At 40.7% G+C, this 24,660-nt stretch overlaps 1 protein-coding gene across 28 annotated transcripts in view; it reads right to left on the reverse strand.

The window, feature by feature from the left end:
* The window catches only part of pknox2 (pbx/knotted 1 homeobox 2), a 422,222-nt gene extending 397,953 nt beyond the window's left edge, over positions 1-24,269 (reverse strand). For 7 of the 28 annotated variants that reach the window (XM_048562476.2, XM_059639004.1, XM_048562475.2 and 4 more), the window contains exon 1: positions 22,586-22,918. The gene's annotated coding sequence lies outside the window, so the exon portion shown is untranslated. Of the gene's footprint in view, positions 1-6,723; positions 6,833-21,844; positions 22,012-22,275; positions 22,403-22,585; positions 22,919-23,762; positions 23,815-24,200 lie in introns of those variants that run through there. The other 21 variants (XM_059639007.1, XM_059639005.1, XM_048562472.2 and 18 more) reach the window with 16 other exon arrangements.
* Positions 24,270-24,660: the final 391 nt, after the last annotated feature.

Consider the following 24,660-nt stretch of genomic DNA (forward strand, 5'->3'; position numbering starts at 1 on the left):
ACCAACTGCATTCAAACAGGTCTAATGAATCTAGTTGTCTTGGAACTAACCAGATAATATAACAAAGCAGAATTTTATAAAAAGACCCCGATAAGATAGAACCTTTCATTCCCTTTTATTATCTGAAAGAGCAAGGATGAGCTCAGATTTTAAGGTAAGAGGAGAAAGATTTAAAGAGGACATGAGGGGTAACTTTTTTTAAACACAGTGGTTCGTGTTTGAATGAACTGCCAAAGTCCAGCACAAATAACCAAATAAATTCCAAATTCTCTTTAAAACAACAGGATTGATGTAGGAGAAATGAAACTGGAATGACATGCAGCCTCAGGAAATGCTACATCCAACAAAACCTCCAGCAAGTAACTGCAACATGGAGGACAGAGATTTTGTTATAAACTACACTCCCAAACATCTGGAATTAATGAAAACAATCCCTGGCAACTACAGCTGGAATGAAATATTTCCAAACACAAATTAAAATAAATCCATTGGCACACTAACCTACTTGTATAGAAAAAAAAGTACACACTTACAAAGTTTATGATTGTGCTCATCAAATTTTACAACATCTGGATCAGTGGTCACTGTTGTACTTGCACCCAATACTGGTGAGATGCCCTAATAAAATTCACAGCATTAATATCAGCTGTCCCTCACAGTCAAATAGAATCCAAGAAGATCAATCCCAACAATATTTGCAGAAAAAAACTTTCACACTTCAAATCAAGAACTGATTGTAGTACCTTCTCATGTTGGGATGTCCTACAGCCTGTAAAGATATACTGATTTTTTTTAGCCATAATAAATTAGGACTGGTTTTAATGAAAACCAGTTTGATCAGTTTATACCTATAGTCTGACTAATCACAAGTATGGGACTCTCTCTAGCAGCATCCGTGAAGAGAATCAGAATTAACATTTTGGGTCTGTTGACCCTTCCCAGTTCTAAGCATTCGCAGTTCTGTTGGTTTTTATTTAGCATGAGACTCTCTGCCTGACAGAACAACCTAATCTCAAGGCAGAAGAAATTGCCTCTGCCTTTGCTTTGTGGTAAGCCAGAGCATTTTAAAAAAAAACCCTTGGTACCAAGAACCACTGGTGACTAAATTCAACACTAATGTGAATGAAGTCAGGAGTTTCTTCACCACCACAAGGACCACTTACGGATCAAGCCCTCATGCACTCTCTTTTCCGAGGCCCAAAATTGAAGGTAATCTGATCGAGGGACAGGATGCTGTCAATGCAACTTGCAGTCAACATTTTGAAGATCTTTCCAATGAAGCATTCATACTGACCACAGCATCTTCAATTGCATTTTACAGTTAGAGACAAGCTTGGAAGTCAGCCAAAAAAAAAACTGGCTTTCATGAAAGCCATTGCCAAAACGATCAACAAAGCAGGTGGTAACAGATTCCCCACTGAATTCTTCAAACACAGAGGAATGCAAGTGACCAACCCACACATCCTCATCCTACAGACCAGGAATGAAGAAGTTGTCCTAAATGATCTCACAGACTCATGACTGTCACAACCTTCAAGAAACAGAACAAATTCAACGGTAGAAATTACAGAAGCATCTTCCTGCCTCTATTGGTAGAGATAATTTAAGAACCCTTCTAAGCCAACTCACTGCATTGATTGAAATTAGGGGGTAGTTGTTCAATGTAGGTTTAGCCCACAGGAGACATGGCCTACATGAGCAGCACATCTCAACAACCACAGAAGAAGTGTCACAGACAACATGAATCATTCTATAAATCTCCTGTCTTTTCACAGCTCAGGACTTTCCAAACCAATTTACAAGCAACAAAGTGCTTTGGAAGTGTAATCACTATTGCAGAAAATTGGCAGACAATTTGAACAAAGTACCAAAACGAGTAATATAATAAATGGCTAAGATAATCCACTTTAAAGATATTGGTTGAGAGATAAATGTTGGCCAGGATACTCCCCTACTGTTCTTTGAAATATTGCTCTAAAATCTTGTAAAATGTACCGCAGCAAGGTAACAGGGTCATCGTTTAAAATTTCATCTAAAAGACAGCACCATCAAATGCATTCCCTTAACACTTGAATAGCGACATTATTAAAAGATCACAAAAAACTTTTTGAAAAGTCAGTACAAGTGATTGCAAATATCAATATTAAGCCTTTACCTCTATTTCAATTCAAGTTTATTTCTCACTTTATACTTCAAAAATCACACAATGTTGGTATTATCTTGTACATGATTCCTAATGCTCTCAAAAAATATGAAAATATTTAATTCATTTTGAATTATAAGCACTTTACAGGAAAAAGCAAGTGAAGCAATGTACCTTCATTTGAAACCAATACAGAATCCAGTTCAAATTGACCAAAAGGAAGGCTTCTCTCACTCTTCAATGAAAACGTGTTTAAGCAGCCTCTACTCAGGTATAGAAACAAAAAAAAAAGTGCAAATGGAAAACAAATGAATAATTTAACACAGATGAGCAACAAAGATGGCTGGCATAAAATATGGAAATCACACATGGCGGGGGTAACAGAGGCATTGTGTTGTGGATGTGTTTAACATCACTGCTCATGAGCAGCTTTACGTCACTCAATTCATCTGGAGCCTCAATTGGCAATGTTTACTCAAGACGTTAATCTGGAACAACTGGTGCTACACCCAAACTGTTAATACCCAGTGGGTCAATGTAGAGAAAAAAAAGACCTTTACTTTATGATTGTTATGATTTCAATTTTTAAAAATGGTCTGTCAGCATCTGTGCAACATGATACAGTTCATATTTCACCAAAAAAATTCACGCTGATTCTCCAACTCCCCAGATGTTAGCAGACCTGTCCTGCCCTTTCGGCTCCAATTTCAGATGTATTATTTAGGTTCGTTATGACCAAATGATATAGAAGCAGAAGTAGGCCATTTGGCCCATTGGGTTTGCTCTACCATTCAATCATGAATGATATTCTAAAAGGGTCGTGTCTTCACTCTGAGCAAATGCCTTCAGGTCCTAGTCGCTCCTACTAGTGAGGATATCTTCTCCAAATCCACTCTATCCAGGCTTCTTAGTACTCTGTGAGATGCCCCCTTATCCTTCTAAACTCTACTGGGTACAGACCCATAGTCCTCAACCAGGATTCATAAAACATTCCCTTCAATCTTGAGATCATTCTTGTAGATTTCTTTTGGACCCTCTCCAATGCCAGCACATCCTTTGATACTTTTAAACTTGGTCCAAAACTGCTTACAATGTTCCAACTGCAGTTTGACTTTAGCATTGTACAGCCTCAGTAGCACATCTCTGCTATTGTATTCTAGCCCTCTAAAAATGAATGATAATGTTGTATTTGTCTTTAACTGTCAACTGAACCTGCATGTTAACCTGAACAGAATCCTAAACTAGAACTCCCAAGTTCCTTTTTGCTTCAGATTTCTGCAGTCTTTCCCCATTTACAAAATAGTCTATGCTTCTATTCTCCCTACCAAAGTACATAACCTCACACTTTGACATTGTATTCCAGTTGCCACTCATTGCCTACTCTCTCAGTCTGTCTACCATCTCCTTTGTGATAACCGTTATACTCACCTGTGCCCTCTGACTCTCAAAGTCCTGCAGACTACCCACTTGCTCAACACTGCCGTCCATCCCCCTATCTTGGTGTCATCTGCAAATTTAAGAACAATGCCCTCAGTTCCTTCCTCCAGATCATTAATGTATAACATGGATAGCTGTATGATCCATATGGCCATGACTATGATCTTGTCCCACTTGTGATCTGCTGCATCCTAAAAAAAATTCCTTCATCCCCACTCTCTGCTTTTTGCCAGTCAGCTAATCCTCTCTTCGCACCAGTACCTAGATGCAAACACCTCGGTCTCTTATCTTATTTAGCTGCCACTTGTGTAGTATCTTGTCAGCTTTCTGGAAATCCAAATTGATCCTATCCACTGCCTCTTCTTTGACTAACTTGTTGATTAACTCCTCAAAAGGATTCTGACAGATGCACTTCCAAGTACTCTGCAATCTCATCCTTAATTATGGACTCTAAAATCTTACTAATGACCAAAGTCAGGATAGTTGTCCCATAAATTCTTGTCTGCTGCTTCCCTCCCTTCTTAAACAGGAGGGTTACATTAGCCATTTTCCAGTCTTCTGGGACCCTCAATGGCCCAGTGATTCCTGAAAGATCACCACCAATGCCTCTACAATCTTCTCAGCTATCAACTTCAGACCTCTGGGATGTAGTCCATCCAATCCAGGTAATTTATTCACCTTCAAACTTTTCAGCTCCCCTAACACTGTCTCCTTAGTGATGGCTACTGCACTAACCTCGGCTCCCAACTCGCTTGAAGTTCCGGTCTGCTATTAGTTTCTCGCACTGTGGACACTGATACAAAGTACCTTTTCAGCTCATCTGTCATTTCTTCATTCCCTATTACTACTTCTCCAGCCTCATCTTCCAGCCGTCCAATATTCTCTCTTGCCTCCCTTTACTCTTACATATCTAAAAAAAAATTCTCAATCTTCTTTCATATAATTATCGGCATCACTGTTACAGTTAATTGCAGTTTGTTTGACAGGATAGAGAAAAGTTTGCATAAACACCGGCTTTTCATCATGTATTTAACATTACTTCAAGCTAAAAAGTGTGACTGCAATACAAGGGGACACAAGGTTAAAATGGTAAAATAAAACCGTCATGTGAAAATGTTCTTCAGGCAAATAAAGATTTACCAATGCAAGAAATTGATTCATGGGAGTAGCGATTGCAAAACACACAGGAGGCATTTAAGAAGGAGGAGAGTAGGATTGGAAGGTCTTGATGCATAACTGAGTTCAAGGGACCAAAATGGCCAAGATCCGAATGTGATAACGCTGCAGAAACATCAGATTAGACTTGGAAAGGAAAGTCAGATTTATGAAGTAGTGAGGCAAAAATAATTCACACATTTTCATTACAATAATCATGAGGGGCACAGATGAGGTGAATAGCTAAAAGGTCCTTCTCCTAGAGTGGGGGAATTCAAAACCCGGAGGCATAATTTTAAGGCGGGAGGTGAGCGATTTAAGAGGGATCTTTTTAAACACAGAGTGGTGCATATATCGAATGAACTGCCAGAGGAAGTGGTAGATGCAGGCACAGTTACAACATTTAAGAGACATTTAGACAGTTAAAGGAAAGGTTTAGATGTATAAGGGCCAAATGCAGGCAAGTGGGACTAAGTTAATTTGGAAAACTTAGTCAGCACGCACGAGTTGGACCGAAGGGTCTGTTTCTGTGCTGTCTGATTTTATGAGTGTACGGCTCTAAATTTACCCAAAGTGGTGAACTATATCTCTGCTCATGTTCATACTTCTTTACTTAATAGGATTTCCAGAACACTGCTGCTTCACTCTACCAACACCCAAAATTGCTCGGATATGTCAAAGGAAAATTGCGATTTTAATACATTTAAAGTCCTGCAGGCACTCCCTCGCGAAGACAGTATCTAGGCCCACCTCCTTCTCCGCCATGAGATAGGAACAACTCCTTACTGAAGGGAAAGAAGAGGGAGGATTGAGAGAAAAATAAAGAGAGCTGTCTCCTTCGATTGATCTCAGGAGAGCTAGGATTGAGAGACAACTCCAGAAGGCCACCACAAGGTGGATAAACAGGTGGAAAAGACCATTTCCAAAAGCCTGTGGAAACCTCCAGATCTTACTAACGTTTTAAACCAAGACCTTACTATCACCTACTTTTTAAAACTTCTTGATTTACTAACCAACAAATGAATACTTTAAGTATCTGAAAGAAGGCACCGGCGTCCATTCATCACCACAGCCTAGGAAGGTGGGAAGATTAACAGAAACATTTCCTTCAATAACCGGATAATGTGGCCAAAAAGAAATGTTGGGATCTCAAAGTAGACCTCTAAATATAAAGGGTCTCCTGCTGTTAAGTGAAAACTTCACAACATACTGACTGCCACATTGTTATAATTCTGCCTGTCTGAATGAATTACTGGTTCCTTCCCGGGGCAGTGCATGGCACATGTGGTAAAATTCCTGAGCAGTGGACAAATACTTATTCAAAATATTGCAAACTTCAAAATGTTAAATGCAAAAGTTCAATTATCAGGGAGAAGGCGGCATCCTGCTGGGGGTAAAAAGCACACTGAGGTAAATTGATAGGGCCTGACTTTTAATCACTTAAAACCTATCAGTTTAACATCATCTACAAAGTTAGCAATGAAACATCGACACTCAAATTGCATGGTACAAATGAAAGAGTATGCATTAATCACAGAAGTATAACTCAATGCAGGAAAACATGGGTCTACAGTTCTGCCATTGTGCTAATGGAACCGGTTTTGCAATATAACCACGGTGCTGACACAGATCCTCCACAACCCAAACCACAGACGCACCAAAATGTACAAGTGGCTTCTGCGGAGAGATTACAAAAGCTGACACTCAAACCCAGGAAGCCAGTGAAGGGTAGATTGCAAAGTGTTTCAAAATATGAAATGGTACAGATTAAGTAACCCTGGGTTTATTACTGCAATGCTATTAAAGCACACAGGGGCACAGAATCTAAGTAGCAAAAAACTTTTTGCTCAATCAGGTGAATTTTGTCTACTCAAAAGAGGGCAGACTTTAAAATGGACAGATTCAAAAAAAATGCAAGAGATTACTTGCACAGATGTGATGATTGAAAATTTGGCTCGGATGGAAACGGCTCAAAACAGTAAACTCACTTTTTGCTAATCACTGACTTTACTTGTTAGGATTTTGTCCTTTCTTTTTTGCTCTCTTCAAATCTGTTGCTGTAAGTTGGCCTTTCCAGTCAGGTCTTTTTTTAAAAGTCAGCCTGTTCAGTGATATTATTACACATCTCAGGAGCAGGTGGGACTTTCAGGAAGTAAGCAGGATCTTTCAAACAACACGGCCTACATTCTAATCAGACAAGACGCGTCTGTGGGTAGGGACTAAGGACATTTCTCCTCCTCCTCCTCCTCCTCCTCCTCCTTCTCCTGGAAATGTATCCAAGGGGGAAGTCCTGTTTCAGTGTGTTACTGGAATATAATACTCAGAAGCCGTGTCTCCAAAGCTTTTTCTGTTGTGTGTAAAAATGTCCCACGGACATTACTCAAAGGAGCAGGAACCCCCTCAATATCCTGGATAATGGTCATCCTTCCAATGTTCCTAAATCAGGCTAACTGACCATTTATCCAATTGCTGTTTGTGGGTCCTTCTCATGTGGAATTTGGCTGAGCTCCTTCCTTTCGTTACTGCAGTAACTGTACCAAAACCATAATGAATTAGCTGAAAAGCCTTTTAGGGCATCCAAAACACCAAGGCGAAATAGATTGGATGTGGGAACTCACACAAAACTCCAAGCATTATAGAACCTGCATTGATGAAGGGGAAGTTAATAGTTTAGGTCAATGGCCTACCAGAACTGAAAACCACTAGGATGGAACAGGTTTCAAACAAGAACAGAGACAAAGGGAGAGGGGCACAAATGACCAAAGATAGAGTGTTAAACAGCTTAATGGATAGTGGCACATTCAAAAGGAGGTGGTAAAGGATCAAGGAGAGAGAACTAGCTAAAAGCCGACTATGCAACTAGTGTCGATTGTCATAAAAACCCCATCCAATTCACTAAAGGCCTTCAGGGAAGGAAATCTGCCATCATTATCTGGACATGCCTACATGTGACTCCATACCCACTGCCAAATGGTTGGCCCTTAAAAGCCATCTAGACAATTAAGGATGGGTAATAAATGCTGCCCTAACCAGCAACAACGACATCCCATGAATGAACAAGACAAATTGGAGGCAGATGTCACAGTGGAAGAAGAACTGAGGATTCAAAAGACAGGCAACCAGAAACTCAGACTGAAGAGGGTTAACTTCCATTTCTGAATACTAGTGGTGGCTCTGTCAACAACAATGCTATTTCTCTGTTCATTCAATCAAGTGACATTTAACCAACTCCACAAAATATTTCAATTCAACATGCACTGTACAGATGTGTTCCATAGCTCATCTTAAATTGTCGTCACTTTAACAAAAACAAAGAAAAACAATAAGACAGGAAGTAATTAATGGCAGCATTTTAAGTTCTTTTTAGGTTCAAGTTTCATTCCTGGTGTCGATTATGTAAATTATGCAACATTTAATAACAGAAATGATGCACCAAAATTAAAAGTGACCCAAGGGTGGCTGTAAATTGCCAGACAGAAGATTGCCTACTTGAGATTTTTTTTATGTTTTAAACACAAACATAGATTGTTTCAAAAGGATAATTTTCATTCTCGATTTGTAGCATAAATTTGAGAAATAATGGATTAGTGCTTAATTCACCAACATTTCTATTCTAGAAATGCTAATCTTAAGTTCATTTCTTCTCTTGGATGTGATTTCAGTTTTTCTCTCTTCGTCATCATCTTTGCTTTCTGTTTCCCTTTGCATGTTTGATTAGGTATCTAAAAATAAACTTTCCATAGACTCCTCAGCAACCGTCTCCAGCTTCAACTCATTTATGTCAATTCCAACTGAAATATGCATCCGCCTGAAACTTTGAAAGTTGTGAAGGATATCCAGAATTCCTTGGGCTGCTATTCCCACCGTGTTCTCAAGTGTACTTTCAACGTCATGTATCACCACATGCATCATACACTCCCTCAATCTCTCCATCAAGGAGCACTAACTCAACCTCTCAGAGCTGTTCTGATCCAGAGTTTCACTTCATCCCTCATCCTATTTGGGTCTTCAAGAAAAACTTTTTAAAATATTTGTTTCAGGCACAAGGGACTGCAAACTGCAACAACTTTTGGGTACTAGTGCCTATCCCCTTCACCTCTTCCAAAGCTCATCTCTTGTATTGCTGATAGACCAGAAGACATAGGAGCAGAAATTAGGCCATTCAGCCCATCGAGTCTGCTCCGCCAATCAATCATGGCTGATACATTTGTCAACTCCATTCCCCTGCAACCCTTGATCCCCTTGACAATGAAGAACTAGCTGTTTCCGTCTTAAATATACCCAATGACCTGATCTCCACAGCCTTCTGTGGCAGTAAATTCCATAGATTCACCACTCTCTGGCTGAAGAAGTTCCTCCTTTTCTCCGTTCTAAAAGCAGTTTCCTCTACTCGAAGGCTGTGCCCTCGGGTCATAGTCTTTCCTATCAATGGAACCAACATCCCCTCTGATCAGGCCATTCAGTATTCTCTAAGTTTCAATTGGATCCCTCCCCACATCCTTCTAAACTCTGTCAAGTATAGACCCAGAGTCCTCAAATGTTCCTTATGTTAAGCTTTACATTTCCGGGACCATTCTCGTGAACCTCCTCTGAACCCGCTCCAGGGTCAGGACATCTTTCCTGAGATATGGGGCCCAAAACTGCACAATACTCCATATGTGGCCTGACTAGAGCCTTATAGAGCTTCAGAAGTACACTCCTACTTTTATATTCAAGTCATCTCAAAATAAATGCCAAAATTGCATCTGTCTTCCTAACTACTCCCATGGTAGGCTGATGGAGAAAGTGAAGTCGCATGGGGTCCAGGGTGTACTAGTTAGATGGATAGAGAACTGGCTGGGCAACAGGGGACATGGAGTTGTAGTGGGAGGGAGTTTCTCAAAATGGGGAATTGTGACCAGTGGTGTTCCACAGGGATCCATGTTAATACCGCTGTTTTTTGTGATATAACTAAATGATCTGGAGAAAGGTATAAGAGATAAAAAGGAACTGCAGATGTTGGAGAATCATAGATGACAAGGTCTAGAGCTGGATGAACACAGCAGGCCAAGCAGCATCTTAGGAACAGTAAAGCAAAAATTTCAGGAAGGGTCTAGGCCCGAAACATCAGCTTTACTGCTCCCAAGATGCTGCTTGGCCTGCTGTATCCATCCAGCTCTACACCGTGTCATCCATGGAGGAAGGTATAGATGGCCTGATTAGCAAGTTTGCAGATGACACTAAGGTGGAGTAGAAGATACTGAAGGGGACTGTGAGAATGGGGAAAAGTTTAAGGGAGATATGTGTGGAAAGTTCTTTACACAGACGGTGGTGGGTACCTGGAACACATTGCCAGCGGAGGTGGTAGAGGCGGGCACAATAGCGTCATTTAAGATGTTTCTAGACAGATACAAGACTGGGTAGGGAGCAGAGGGATACAGATCCTTGGGAAATAGGCGACAGGATTAGACAAAGGATCTGGATCAGCACAGGCTTGGAGGGCCGAAGGGCCTGTTCCTGTGCTGTAATTCTCTTTGTCCTTTGTAATGACTCAACCTGCAAGTTTACCTTGACAGAATCGTTTATTATCTTCAGCACTCAGGCTATGTCCTCCATTAGGACCTCAGCTTCAACCCCTTAGGCCCCACCTCAATGAACTGAGCTCAATACAACTCTAAACTCTTCTTCCAATGTCCCTGCATCTTTGACCAGAAGTCCTCCCCTCCACTAAATGGATCCCATACCCATTTCCAAAAGCCTCCCTTTACTTAGACTCCTCCTCCTGCCCTCTTACCTTGTCTAGATTTTTAACTTGCAAACTGCTGGTAAGATATCAGCAAGCTCAATTTCTCTGCTCCTCTCACTTTCTACCCTAACTCATTCTGAACCTGCGTTCTCAGAGGTCTAACCTTAATGTCAAACTTGCTTAATGGCTGGCAATGTTAGATCTGGCTGGGATGAAGATCAACTGCGGCACTTTCCCCTGCCTCCCCTGGGCCACATTCCCACGGAGAGACCATCAATTCATTGAGTGCAGAACTGTTAATGACATCACCTCCAGTGGAGATCCTCCATAGACAGCTTCCAGCCCATAGACCCTGCTCCAGGCTAGCCCACTTCTACTCCTTTAACAAAAAAAAGACAAGACTGCCTTGGGCAACTCGCTATCTTAGACTTTCTCTACCCCACTGAACTGATTTCAACCTACCAAGACTTGTCTTTTCCCAACTACCTCAGCAACTATTTCAAGGTCCTACATCCCTTCACTAGTTTCTAGGCCTTAACTATTTATTCAGTACATTCAGCCAATCCTTTATACCTTTATTCCCCTCCAGGGTGGTCTCAAAGCTCTCTGCCACATTCTTAACAGACACCCAACCAGTGCCCATTCACAACCATCCTCCTTCACCTGGATAGGATTGTCCTCAGTCCAAATAACTTCTCCTTCAACACCACTCACTTTCTCAAAATATAGTTTAAGAAGTTGATATATACACCTGCATGAGTCACAGCTTTGACTGCCTTTTTGAGAAATATGTGGAATGTTTGTTATTCTAGTCTACTTTGGGGTGCCCTCGCTTTTCTCTTTTCTCATTATAATGACGACAACACAAATGCCACCACGAGCATTCCCCGTGAACTGGGAAATTTAATTACCTTTGTTTCCACTTTTTCTTACGTTCACTTGGTCCATCTTTGACTCTTCCCTTTCCCAAGTTCTCTCAGCACGTCTTCTGAAATGTAATGAGTATTCAAACCAAGCCCTGAGACACCCACACCAACCTAGACTATACTTCCTTGTATCCTGCTTCCTGCAAGGACTCCATTTCATTCTCCCAGTTTCATCACTTCCGTTATTTCAGCTTTGACAAAGCAACCTTCCATAACACCACCTCTGATGTTTGCCTTGTACTTCACCGTATAGATTCTTACCCAGTATGGTTGACAGGGCCGTCCATCAATCACAATCTTCACTCCCTTCCATAATGATGATTCCCTTCACCTTTCACCTTGCAGCCCATTAGCCTCCATACAGAACAGACCACTCTCTCCATCGTTTCTGTAGCTCCAGCAATGACATCACAAAATGTCTTCCTCTGACCCACCACCCCTTCAGCATTTGCGTTGGGACCATTCCCTTCCCCATCACCCTGGTCCACTTCTCAGTCATCCTTAACAACCTATCCCTGTTTCTCCACAGCATCTCTGTTCAAGCACAGGAAATACAAACTTGTACTTTTACCTCCTCCCTTCTCACTGTATAAGGCCCCAAGCACTCACTCCCAATGAAAGCAGATAACTTGTACTTGTTTAACTTTGTATTCTCTTCTACATTGGAGACAGCAAACGGAGATGGGGAGGGCTTCTTTGCAAAGCATCTCCAGCTGTCTGCCCAAGCACGTTAATCACTGCACTCTCATTCTAGCCTTGCTCTCTGTGTCTGCAATAGTGCTCCAAGGAATGCTGACACAGGCTTGAGGAATACAACTTTCTCCCAGCATTCTACAACATTCTGGACTCAGTGAATTTATCAATTTTAAATCATAACCTCTGCCTCCGTGTGTGCTCCTTGTGTTTTGGAAGATTGTTGTTTGTCTGTTTCTATTTTTAACTACCCTTGCATTCAGATGACTGTTATATAGCCATTCACCAGTTTCATAATCTCCCTATTGCCACTCACTGGCGATTGCACCATTAAATCTTTTAGCAGTTTACCTCTCTGGACCCCTCACTGCATTGCAGGCTTTCCCTTTTAATCCTGGTGCCCCAATCTTTTGCCTAAAATGTGAAATGTTTCTCTCCTCAAATAGAAATGTTTCTCTCCTCAAATACTTCCATATTTTCTCTTTTGATTTGGGATATACTACATTATCAGTACATTACTCACAGACTGTTTAACATGCCTTTGATCAAGTATCCGCATTTCAATGGAAAGTCCAGAGCACAGCAGCAGGTAATGTTGATGATCCATGCTGTGTAATTGCTTTTAGCTCAATTCTTAGGAGGGTTGTAGGGTTAAGCTTCAATTTTAGTCTTCTGCCCACCTGCTGCCCCAAACTCACAACTTCCTTTACGAACTAACTCCAGAGAGGCTGGTATCCCATTACCCAGTCATGCTTTATTTACATGTGGAGAGTCCTGGACGCTGATCGGCTTCCTCAGTGTGAACAGGATGTCTGACTCTCCTGTTTATATGTGTCAGCCAGGGGCTCCCTGATTGGTGCTGTTAATCTGGCCCAATCAGGAAACTCATATTCTACAAGGTCTACCTGGCTAACTTTGTTGCAATCGCTACACTTCACAACATAATTCAAGACCATGTCTTCACTTATAGTACAAGACTCAGATCCCATCTACAGAATTTCCTGACTTACAATTCTCTGTTTAAAGTTATAGAGACGTACAGCATGGGAACAGACACTTGGGTACAACAGATCCATGTTAACCAGACAACTTAACTTAATCTAGTCCCATTTTCCAGCATTTGGCCTTTATATCTCTAATCCCTTCCTATTCATATACCCATCCAGATGCTTTTTAAGTGTTGTAGTTGTACCAGCCTCCACCACTTCCTCTGGCACATCCACCCTCTGCATGAAAAGGTTTTCACTTACTGTCCCTTTTAAATCATTCTCCTCTCACCTTAAACCTATGCTTTCTCGTTTTGAACTCCCCCATTCCACAGGAAAAGACCTTGGCCATTTACCCGATTCATGCCCCTCATGATTTTTATAAACCTCTGCAAGGTCAGCCCTCAGCCTCCAATGCTCCAGGGAAAATAGCCTCAGCCTATTCACCCTCTCCCTGTAGCTCAAGCCCTCCAACCCTGGCAACATCCTTGTAAATCTTTTCTGAACCCCTTTCAAATTTCACAACATCCTTCCCGTACGAGGGAGACCAGAAACGGGCACAGCATTCCAAAAGTGGCCTAACCAATGCCCTGTACAGCCGCAACATGACATCCCAACTCCTATACACAATGCACTGACCAATAAAGGCAAGCATGCCAAAAGCCTTCTTCCCTATCCTGTCTACCTGTGATTCCACTTTCAAGGAACTACAAACCTTGTTTCTTTGTTCAGCAATATTCCCCAGGACCTTACCATTAAGTGTATAAGTCCTGTCCTGATTTGTCTTTGTAAGGTGCAGCACATCATATTTATCCAAATTAAACTCCATCTGCCACTCGTGAGCACATTGGTCCATCTGATCAAGGTAACCTTCTTCACCATCCACTACACGCACAATTTTGATGCCACCTGCAAACTTATGAATCGTTCCTCATATCTTCACATTCAAATCATTTACATAAATGATAATTATGATATAAATGCTGGACCCTGTACTGATCCCTTTGTGGTACACCACTGGTCACAGGCCTCCAGTGTGTAAAGCAACTCTCCACCACCACCCTCAGTCTTCAACCCTTGAGCCAGTTCTGTATCCAAATGGCTAATTCTCTCTGTATTCCATGTGATCCAACCCTGTTAACCAGCCATGAAGAACCTTATCAAATGCCTTACAAAAGTCCATATATATCACATCCACTGCTCTGTCCTCCATTACTTCTCCAAAAAAATCTCAAATCAAGTTAGTGAGACACAATTTCCCATGCACAAAGCTGCGTTGACTATACCTAAGCAGTCTTTCCTTTCCAAGTACATGTGTCTCAGGATTCCCTCCAACAACTTGCCCATCACTGATATCAGGCTCACGGGTCTATACTTTCCTGCCTTTTCCTTAAATTGTGGCACGTTAGCCAATCTCCAGTCTTCCAACACCTCACTGTGGCTATTAATGATACAAATATCTCAGCAAGGACCCTAGCAATCACTTCCCTAGCTTCCCAGAGTTCTAGGGTACAGCTGATCAAGTCCTGGAGATTTATCCAGCTTTGTGTTTTAAAATGTCTAAGCACCTCTTCCTTTGTAATAAAGACATTTTTCAAGCCGTCACCGTTTATTTTGTCACATTCCCTATCTTTCATACTCTTCTCCAGAGTAAGTACTGATGCAAAATACTCATTTAGTATCACCCCCAAGTCCTGCAGATCCACACATAAGTGGCCTTGCTGATCTTAAGGGGGACTTATTCTCTCCCTAGTTTCTGTTTTGTCCGAAACATATCTGTAGAATCCCTTGCCAGAAAGTACACTTCAAACATTCACTTTTAAGCTTTTACAATCACATCTTCTGTCTCTTTCTTTGGATTGGTCTCTGTTAGGTGTAATAATAAAACCCTGGGAGTAGTTTTTACTATGTTAAAAGCTGAAGGTTATAGCTATAGTAACTAGGTTACTGTAAAATAGGACAACTGTACAGCAACCTTTGAAAATGGTGCAGTCTCCGGACAATCAGGAACAAGGGCTATGTTCTGTCACAGTATTATTTTGAGTAATTAATTTACAAGAAAATTTACGATGAGATAACATTCTACTTTGAATTGGCTACCACAACTATGAAGATGTTTTCATCTCTGGTTGCTATGTGCATAAGTAAACAAACAAATGCAAGAGGAATCCCTCAAGTTAGAGCACAATGCATTCCAACAGCCACATTTATAATATTACCACAAATATCAGAAGAAATCCTTCCCCTGTTAAGAGGCCTTAGATAGGAAATGGAAAAGACACTCTGTACAGTTTGGTTTGTTTTAAGTGTATGTTTGCAGTGGAACAGAGCAAATACCAATTTGCACCTTACCACTCTATACCTGACCTGATTGTATTCTTGACAAAGAGTTCCACACCTCAGTGAAACACTTCCTATCCTGACAATCCAAGAAACAACTAAAATAAACTCAAATTCTTTCAAAAAGTAAACTGAAATTTAGCAAGACGCTTCCTCAGTCAGTTTAAACAAGTTTTTTTTAAGCAATCCATTCAAAGATGTTATTACACACCTCTGGAGCAGGTGGGTTATAAAACATGCAAGGGAGAGTGATACAAAATCTACACTTAAAACATCTAACTATAAATACAGTGTGAACGTAATTCTAGAACAAGTTGGAAATGAACAGTTGACACTACCATGACCAACTTGCCAGCATATGGTTGTGTCTATAATTGCAGGCACAGTAAGCAAGGTATAAATATACACATACAAAAACTATGCACAAAAAAAAGTACAAGTTTAATCAGGTACTGGGTAATGGTGTCAGAGAGGAGGCTTCACTTTCTAAATTGCTTATACTTTAAGCTCACTTTAAACGATTTTATATTTTCTGCAATTATGGAACATACAGATTCACTATTGATTTAAGTAGACACGCACAGCGTCCAGTGTGAAACCAGGCCACAAAAAGCCAGACAGACCCAAAAAATTCAAACAAAAGATTCCTTCTCAGGGATCACCACTCAGAAAATCTTTGCATCTAAAATATCCTCTTCAGATAGAGTCCGGTCTCTTGGCAAAATAGCCTACATAGGGTGACAGAAGATCAAGCTCTGGGCATGATAGGTAAATGATGAAACTGTGGGCACTGCACACTACTAGTCACCAACTGCCAGAGTTGGGCAGGATGGGTGGGCAAAAAAGGAAGCAGAAATAATTTCCTTATGAAGTTAAAAGGCCCAGCTTTGAAAGCTGAAAGCCATGACATTGTGACTGCCTGTAACTACCAGAAGCTGAACATTGACATCATGATGTCAGTCTCCAGCTGTCATAAGGTGTCCCATTTCATGTCCCAGATGGCTGTAACTATAGGTAGGCTGGGAAAGGGTGCAAATATTAAAGGAAACCTGCAAACTTGGTTTCTCAAGGACCTGTTACTCAAGGCTGTAAAAATTGTTGAGCACATGCAAATCCTTCATCTCATTGTGGATGTCCAACAAAGCTTCAGCATTTCAGAGCAACATTCGCAACCCCAAAGATTATAGATTATTTCTGAAGCCTAAAGAAGTCCAAACTCCATCTTTGATTGCAGGGAATTCCAGGACAGTTCTTGGTAGTTTGCAGGTAGTATTCCTCAAATCCATTCATTTCCAATTAGAAATGTTGGTTACTGGCATCTGAATAACTCAAATTCCATTTTTGTTGAGCAGGATTCGGAGATTTTTAACCTAAATTCTGAAAAGTGCAATCTGCTATTCTCAGAAGGAGGAGCTAAAATCAAGTGGCTTTGATGTCAGGGCTTCGCAACTCAATAAACATGAGGTTTCTCTAGCAACCACTGAAGGCTTGGATTCCTGTTACACTCTGGTCAGTCTGACCATATGGTCAAAAGAAAACAGAAAGTGCTTTTCTTCCCATTTCTTCAGGATCAGAGACTTCAATCAATCAGGAAAAGCAAGGTCAATATAGAAAATTTATCACCCTTAGAGCTCCAATAAACTGGTATGGTATAGCTGACAGAGAGAAAGAGAGAAAGCACAAGTGAGACCTCGAGCACAAAAGAAAGCAAGACCCCTCAAGCGCAAGCGCAAAAAGAGAGCTCGAGAGCACAAAAGACAGCACGTGGGCGAGCAAGAGCACAAGACAGAGCGCAGGTGAGAGAGATTGAGAGCGAGCGAGATCAAGAGAGATCGACAGCGAGAGCTTAAGAGCAAGAGAGTGAGAAAGAAAGAAACAGCAAGAGAGAGAGAGAGAGAGTGCACGAGACAATAGGAAGGAAATAAGTAGTGTGAGAAGAGGTTAAGGAACACCAGAAATTACAGACAAGCAGTTTCATTTCGTACTACTGTTGCAATTAGAATATAACCATAGTCTGAATTTAGAGTCAGATTCCACTCAGGTACTGGAATAAAATGCAATGAAACTCCTGGCAGAAGGATGCCTTCTTACATTTCACTTATGCCAGATATAATTCAGACCTTTAACCAGATAAACACTCCACAAAATCAAAGGACTTACATTTCGGTAGCACCATGGCTGATCTCAGGTTTCTCAAAATTTTACAGCCAACATTTCTGAGGTGTAATCATTTTGCAACGCAAGAAATGTCACAGCTTATTTACACACAGCTAGTTCCCACAAATAGTGGTTAGATGATGGCCAGATAAATCTTTTCTTGTCACAAGTTAAGATTTAGGTTTCGGCCAGAACTGGAAGGAGAACTTTTCTGTTCTTCTACAAAACAGGCTAACAAATATTAAACTTGTAATATCATTCTGTATTAAATCTATTCTATAACTGGCCTTGAAGTGTTTAAAACTACACTCGTATCTAACTATGTTGTACACCTAACATTTGGATAGCATTCTGTTCATCTATGCAAGGTCAGTTGTAGGCTAGATTAGATGCACAGTAAAACGGAGCACTCAGCACTTACATATTTAACATCAACATGAAGCTAAACATTAAATGCAATCAGTCGTAGCATCTTAATATCAAAAGTCAGAAGATTGTGGGCTCTAGCACCAAATCTGGATGACACTCCAATGCAGTGCAAAGGAGAGGTGCCAATGCTGCAGTGGTCATCTTTGGGAGGAGATGCTGAACAGATCACAATAACCCCTGAACGCAGATGATCAGCGTAAACAGAATTGGGTTCATCTGTAAATATCCCATAATAGGATAAACTGCCTGCAATCACTGTCTAAACTCAAGTGGCCACTGGGAATGAGATGCCACAGAGACAGTTGTTTCAATGGACTTGGACACATTCCTTTCAAGTTAGTAGATAAAAGTGTTCCTTAATACTTATTTTGAACATATTAATGTCAATTTCAGACATTGGAATTTCATATCGACATGCCTTCATAATTAGTCACTGCCCAGTTTTGAAACATTGAGGGGGCTGGAGGTGGGCAAGTGAACAGAATTTACCTGTTACAATACAAACATGTAAAATTGTTCTTTTTCCAGTTTTCTGTTTCATCAGAGCAAATATTTCTTCACCTTAAATCCTTGATCTGTTTTAAAGGTTTTACCCTGCACTTAGTTATAACTAAGTTGTTGAAGTGCTGGTGTCAAAATGAGATCAAGAAATTTTTCTTTTAATTTACTCACAGGATGTGAACATCACTGGCTAGGCTACCATTTATTGCTTAATTGCCCTTGAGAAATTAGAATTAAGAGTCAAACACATTTGCTTTGCGTTTGGAGTCACATCTAGGCCAGACCAGATAAGGAACACATTTCCTTCCCTAAAAAGGACAATAGTGCCCCAGAATTTTTATTAAAAAGAACTACAATCAACAGCAGTGACATGGTCCCTGTTACCCCAACTCTTCCTTTCAGATAGTTACTGAATTCAAATTGTGCCAAGTCTCACAGTGGGATCCGAACCCATGCTCCTGGAACACTGGCCTGAAATGCTAGATTACTATCCATGACAGTTCCACTATGCCACCACCTCTACATCATGTTAGTGTTTTGTCCGAGTCAAAGACAAATTTCACTTACTACGCATCTGTGTCAGTCTTGTGTTGTTGTGGACTGAAACATCAGTCACTGTAACAAATCCACAATGTTCCATCCATTTCCAAAACAGACAAAGGGAGCTGTAAGCCAGGACCATATTGGTAAAATAATTTGAACTGGTCACAAGTTATAGATAGACAACCAGCACTCTGTACAGTGCCCCAGAATATGATTACCGTTTCAGATTTTCCCCCTCCACTGACCAGTGTACCCATTGCTCACAATACTACCAATGGTCTTGGGTTCATAACCTGGAGATATTCACCTGTGTGACCAGTCCCCAAATGCTAATATGGAAAAATGCTTAAATGGACAACTTTGTTAGCACGATTTTGATCAATACAAGATCATTCCTCCAGGTCATGTTCTACTAATTCAGTCTCAATGGCTCCTCTCCTCCTCATTAGCACCAAATAAATTGCTCAAAAGCCCCCACTACTCAATGCTTTCTTTCAAAGATTTGAAAATTGCTGCTGACACCTTTGTCTTATAAAATGTAAGCAAACCATTTAGTGGCGTGGTCAGATCGTAAACAGATATGCTGAATAGGGCCAGTACCTGAGGGAAACCAAAGTTTAAAAAAATCTACAAAGGGGGAAAGATTCCAATATTTGAAGCTGTTTAACTTTCAGTCTCCACAATGACACATATAAAAATGCCATTAGACTCTAGTGAAAATTAGAGCTCACTGCTGGACCTCAAAAATTAAAAACAGTGAACCCAAGACCAGGGAAATTCTGAACAGGGAGGAAGTTTGGTTCACATCAGTACAAGAGCATTCAGGAAAAAAATCTAAAAGTCCATTTCACATGTATGGAAATCCAGATCATGCAACCCATTCCTCCCACAGAAAAAATGATTGTGGATACTAGGGCAATTGGAATATCCCAGGTTAAGAGTAGCAGAATTTGTTTCAGGAGAAGACAAGAAGCATGTGGAGTTAAGATCCTGATCAGCCACAATTCCATTGACTTGTTAAACAGGCTCAAGGGGACAAATGACCTAGTTCTGTTCCTACTTTCCATGGAAAGTAGAATTTCCACAGACTTGCCAGCAGCTTTCAGATTAATAAAACAAATAAAATCATATCAGAACAGAGAGAATGCCTCTTGTTAAACATTAATTGATTTAACATTCAATCTGTATCAGATCCACACATTATCAATCTGTGAACATCTTTTAAATTCATGCAGGACAATTAGACTGCAAAAGCACATTTAATTTCATTTGCACAGGCACTAATATAGTTTGAATGTTACAAACTTTAATGATATCTTCCAAGCAAAGTATTAAATGGATTAAGATTTTAAATGGAACTTTACTGTTAAAAAGTGCAGTGCCCACCAACTCTGAAAAATCGCATTAGACATAACTGCACAACTCGGAGACTAAATCATTAATGGACTGTGCCACACAGAGTGGCTGTTTTGCAAAACAGACTGGAAAAGGTGGAATACAACGTAACAAAAGATCCACCAGCACTTTGCTGGTCCACTGGTGTAACCTCTGGAGAAGGACAAGCCACTGTCTGCAGTGCCATATTCATTTAGATCACAGTGAAAGCCAAGAGCAATTCAACCTGGGCAGCATTTCAAAATTACACAAGACAATAATATCCGTGATGTTGACATGTTAGAAAGAAACCAAAATCATAAGCTATCCTGCCCAGCTATGGCAATATAATGATTGAATGAGAAATGTTGAATAAAGGGCTGAAATTGAAAAATTCCTAAAAAAAAAATCAAAAACCTCATGGCTCACGTTCTTCATCGGGACCCTGTCTCAAGTGCCAGAATATTCTCAGCAGGGATGATCATTAACCCGTCACAATATATTAAAAGAAATATCAGTTAGTTTAAGTTTTTGCATTTTAACAAGTAAACATTTATTTTGTTGATTTCAGATTGAACTGCACAGACAGAAAATAAAAAGAGGGAAAATACTATTGAGTACGACACAACAGTAGTGGTTGCAGAAATTGCACTACATATGTCTGTGGTTGCATTCAAACCACAGATATGTTTCTAAATGTATAGAAGAGAATGTTGAAAAAGTTATATTTAAAATGAAGGAGACATTATTTCCACACTACACACACGTATTTTACATAGTACAGTATTTGCAGTCTAGAAAATGACAAGGCCTAATGATTCTATACCTGTATTTATACTCCATACAAGCTCCCTCTAATGCTATTAATGGATCCTTCTACTCTAACTGGCCTTGCATGGTTATCTATTTTCTTGCTAATACATGAATGCTATTCAACTTTACTAATTTTGAAGATATAGGTATTGATAAGTGTTTTTGGTACATAAAAAATATTTTAAAAATTTTGAAAACTTAGAAAACTGAGTTCCAACCGCCTCAACAAGAGTGGCAGAAAGATTAAACTAATGTTGATTGCACACATAAGCCCTATGGAGATCAGAAGTGCTGGTCATTGACAGAGGGTACACTTCTGTGACCATTTCAATCCAACTGTGTGGGCTGATTCAGTTCCCCTGTTTTTTGCAGTCTTACCTCACTCCAGGATACCATCCTCACGCCCTCTGCTAACTTGCTGTTAAAACCAAATCAAAACTCCAAAAATTCAATTACAAGAATTAGCTATCATTTCTTCAAAAAGTGGCAATTCCTTCAGTGAAAACAGTCTCACAGAAGCACATTGAAATTTTGTATTCTATTACTGGATGGGTATTTAGCTCATTACAGTAGCAGAATGGGTGGTAATGTACATTTGCACTCAGCAAGATGAAATATGTACCCTCCTCCAATCTCGATCTATTAACAGTTCAGTGATCCCGCAGGTGATTCCTCCTCCAGATTTCAGCACTTTTCCTCTTCTCTTCAAGGTGATGCAATGAAATGATAAAGAGTTTCTTTGAGTGGGAACACCAGTAATAATGTCTTGTGGTGCCTCTCCTTCCACACCTAGTACACACAAGCAAGTTTGGATTTGGAAATTGGTCATTTCCATGTGAAAGATCAAGTAATAAAACTATGAAATATAAACTAATCTCCTTAAGAAGGAAAATTATTTGAAAGCAAAGTCCCTGACAGTATGCTTGACTTTTTAAATTTAGCTGAGAACCTCCAATCTAAAATGCAACACATTTATATTTTCTGTAAAATTCCCCTCAAAAATAGCACTGCAAAAAGACGAAAAAAATTAAATATTTTAAGACAAACGCTTACCGTGAGCTATACTGATCATACAACTTTTTTTTAATCCCAGATATAAACATTCTTGCCTGTTTGTGACTTACACGTTTTGCTCTCCTACAGACTCTGAGCCATTAAGAGGGAGATCTTGATCAGAGTGCTAGATAGGAAACGATGCTGAAATGACAGATACCACTTTGGATGCACCAATAGTGACTGAAGCCCTGAGCTAGAGGTACACCCATTCCAAACCGAACACATTACCCAGTTACATATATGGGCGAGGGTATCTAAAAAAGTGTATATATAAAAAAAATCAAGCTTCGTTTCTCTAACTGCATACCTGCTTCCTGCATAGAATTCCACCGCTCGGATCTGGTTTACTCCCATTGCATAGGGCTCACTGCAATCCCAGCAAAACCCTAACAACATAAAAATTCTTAGCGAATTTGTTCTGCGTTTGTTGGGACTGGCCTGCAGCAAACACATCCGTTGTCCAGTCAGCTCCATAACCCTAATGATCGGAGATTACAGTCGTGTGAGGAAGCATGCTAATTTACTGACACTGTTAAGCAAATTCTTCACAATATCTTCCCTTTTAAGTCAAGAACTCGGGATCGTACTAGCAAATTAAGTCCACGCTTGATTGCAAACGGCTCGCAGCTTCCTCTCCCCCCCCTCCCTAAAAAGAGGTACCGATTGTTACAGAGGCGAGTAGATATTAGAAGCTGCATGGCGAGTCTTTATACAGAGAGGCTGCAAGGAGGAGACTGAAATCGATTTATTTCCTTTTAATTAAATCATTTAAACGCATTTCACAAAGCACATCTAAAAGTGGAATTTAAAAAGAGTATGCCAACCAAAATTTCTGAAATCTACAACGCAAGTTCTCTGATAAGCAAAATGTTCCATTTCCTCTCGCTTCATTTCCATAGTAACAGAATATAGAGCAAATATTAATTCGTAACGAATGTGTTGCAACATTCCTGATGATACATCAAAAGGGTGAAAAGACTTTTCAAGAAGACAACATCCCCCGAATTTACTCCATCACAGAAACATATGAAACGATACAATTTCAGATCCAATAGAAAATCTGATGATTTAGAAGCACACAGCAAAGACATCAGAGCCTCAAACTCTGCTCGGAAGTACCCAGCGCCCTCTTATTGTGCTCAAAATGAAAATATTTTGCGAAACCAAACTTAATTAATATTTGCAAAAACTGAAATGTAATGAAGGGTAAATGATCAAATGCTCATATTAACCAATAACACCTCAGGACAGAAAGAAAAGTACATCAGGTCAACAGTTGTATCAAACAGATGTGGGGTGGGGGGGATGAAGAGCGGAAAGGGAAAAAAAGAAATCGGAAAGGTTCTTCCAATAGTGCGAATGGGAATCTCCTCTGTTTGAATCCAGAAAGTGGTAGGGAAAATGTGCAAAACAAAATCGGTTACAAAAAGACTGAAAAAAATTTACAAAATGCACTAATCAGACTCCTTCTGAAAATGCATCACCCTGTAGCTCCCCGGTTTAAAAGTCGAAAATGTTGAGAAGTTGAGATTGAGGCGCCCAGCACAGTACAACGATCAGACAGCTAATGTGGAAAGATTCTGTTTGCAGACATACACACTGAATAGACTCCTCCGCTCATCGCTTAACAAAGCAGCTACTTTCCCACCCATCAGCTGTAAAACTGGAGAGAAGAGGTGGGGAGAGAGAAAAGGAAAATAATACACAAGAGATGGAAAGGCGGAGAGAGAGGACAGATGCAAGAGCAATGGATAAATAAAGCTGTGCCCTTTCTTCCAGCTGGGACAATGACTGAGTGAGATGAAGTGTCTCGAGCTACGAGCTCCTGTGTGCAATGTATCCGTGTGCGCCGCTGGTTACACTGTATTGCCCCGTGATACAGTGTTGCACCGCGGTGACTCTGCCTGTGAATGACAGCTTACCTTCATGCCAATCTTCATCAGACTGACACCGCCGCCGCGCCGCCACGCGCCCACATCGATACATCCCCATGACGTCAGCGCGCCCCGGCCCCGCCCACTCCGTCTCCGCCCCCTCCCCTCCGATTGGTGGCTGTCACCAACCCACGCCCCGCCCCATGTGTCCATTGGGCCGAACACGGAAGATGGCCCCGCCCCCTACGCCCCAGCTGATTCTGGGTGGAGGGGGAGGGAACGGAGCAGCAGTGTCATTTAGCCCACACCATCCTCCCAAAAAAATCCGGCTGGCCCCGCCCCCTCGAACAAAGCTTGGGTATGATTTGGAGGTGCCGCTGTTGGACGAGGGTGGACAAAGTCAGGAGTCATACAACGCTAGGTTATACTGCAACAGGTTTACTTGGAAATGACACAAGCTTTCGAAGCGCTGCCCTTTCACCAAGTGCATTGAGCTTGTCCATTGGCG

Source organism: Stegostoma tigrinum, chromosome 32 (assembly GCF_030684315.1).
Source record: "Stegostoma tigrinum isolate sSteTig4 chromosome 32, sSteTig4.hap1, whole genome shotgun sequence".
Taxonomy (NCBI): domain Eukaryota; kingdom Metazoa; phylum Chordata; class Chondrichthyes; order Orectolobiformes; family Stegostomatidae; genus Stegostoma; species Stegostoma tigrinum.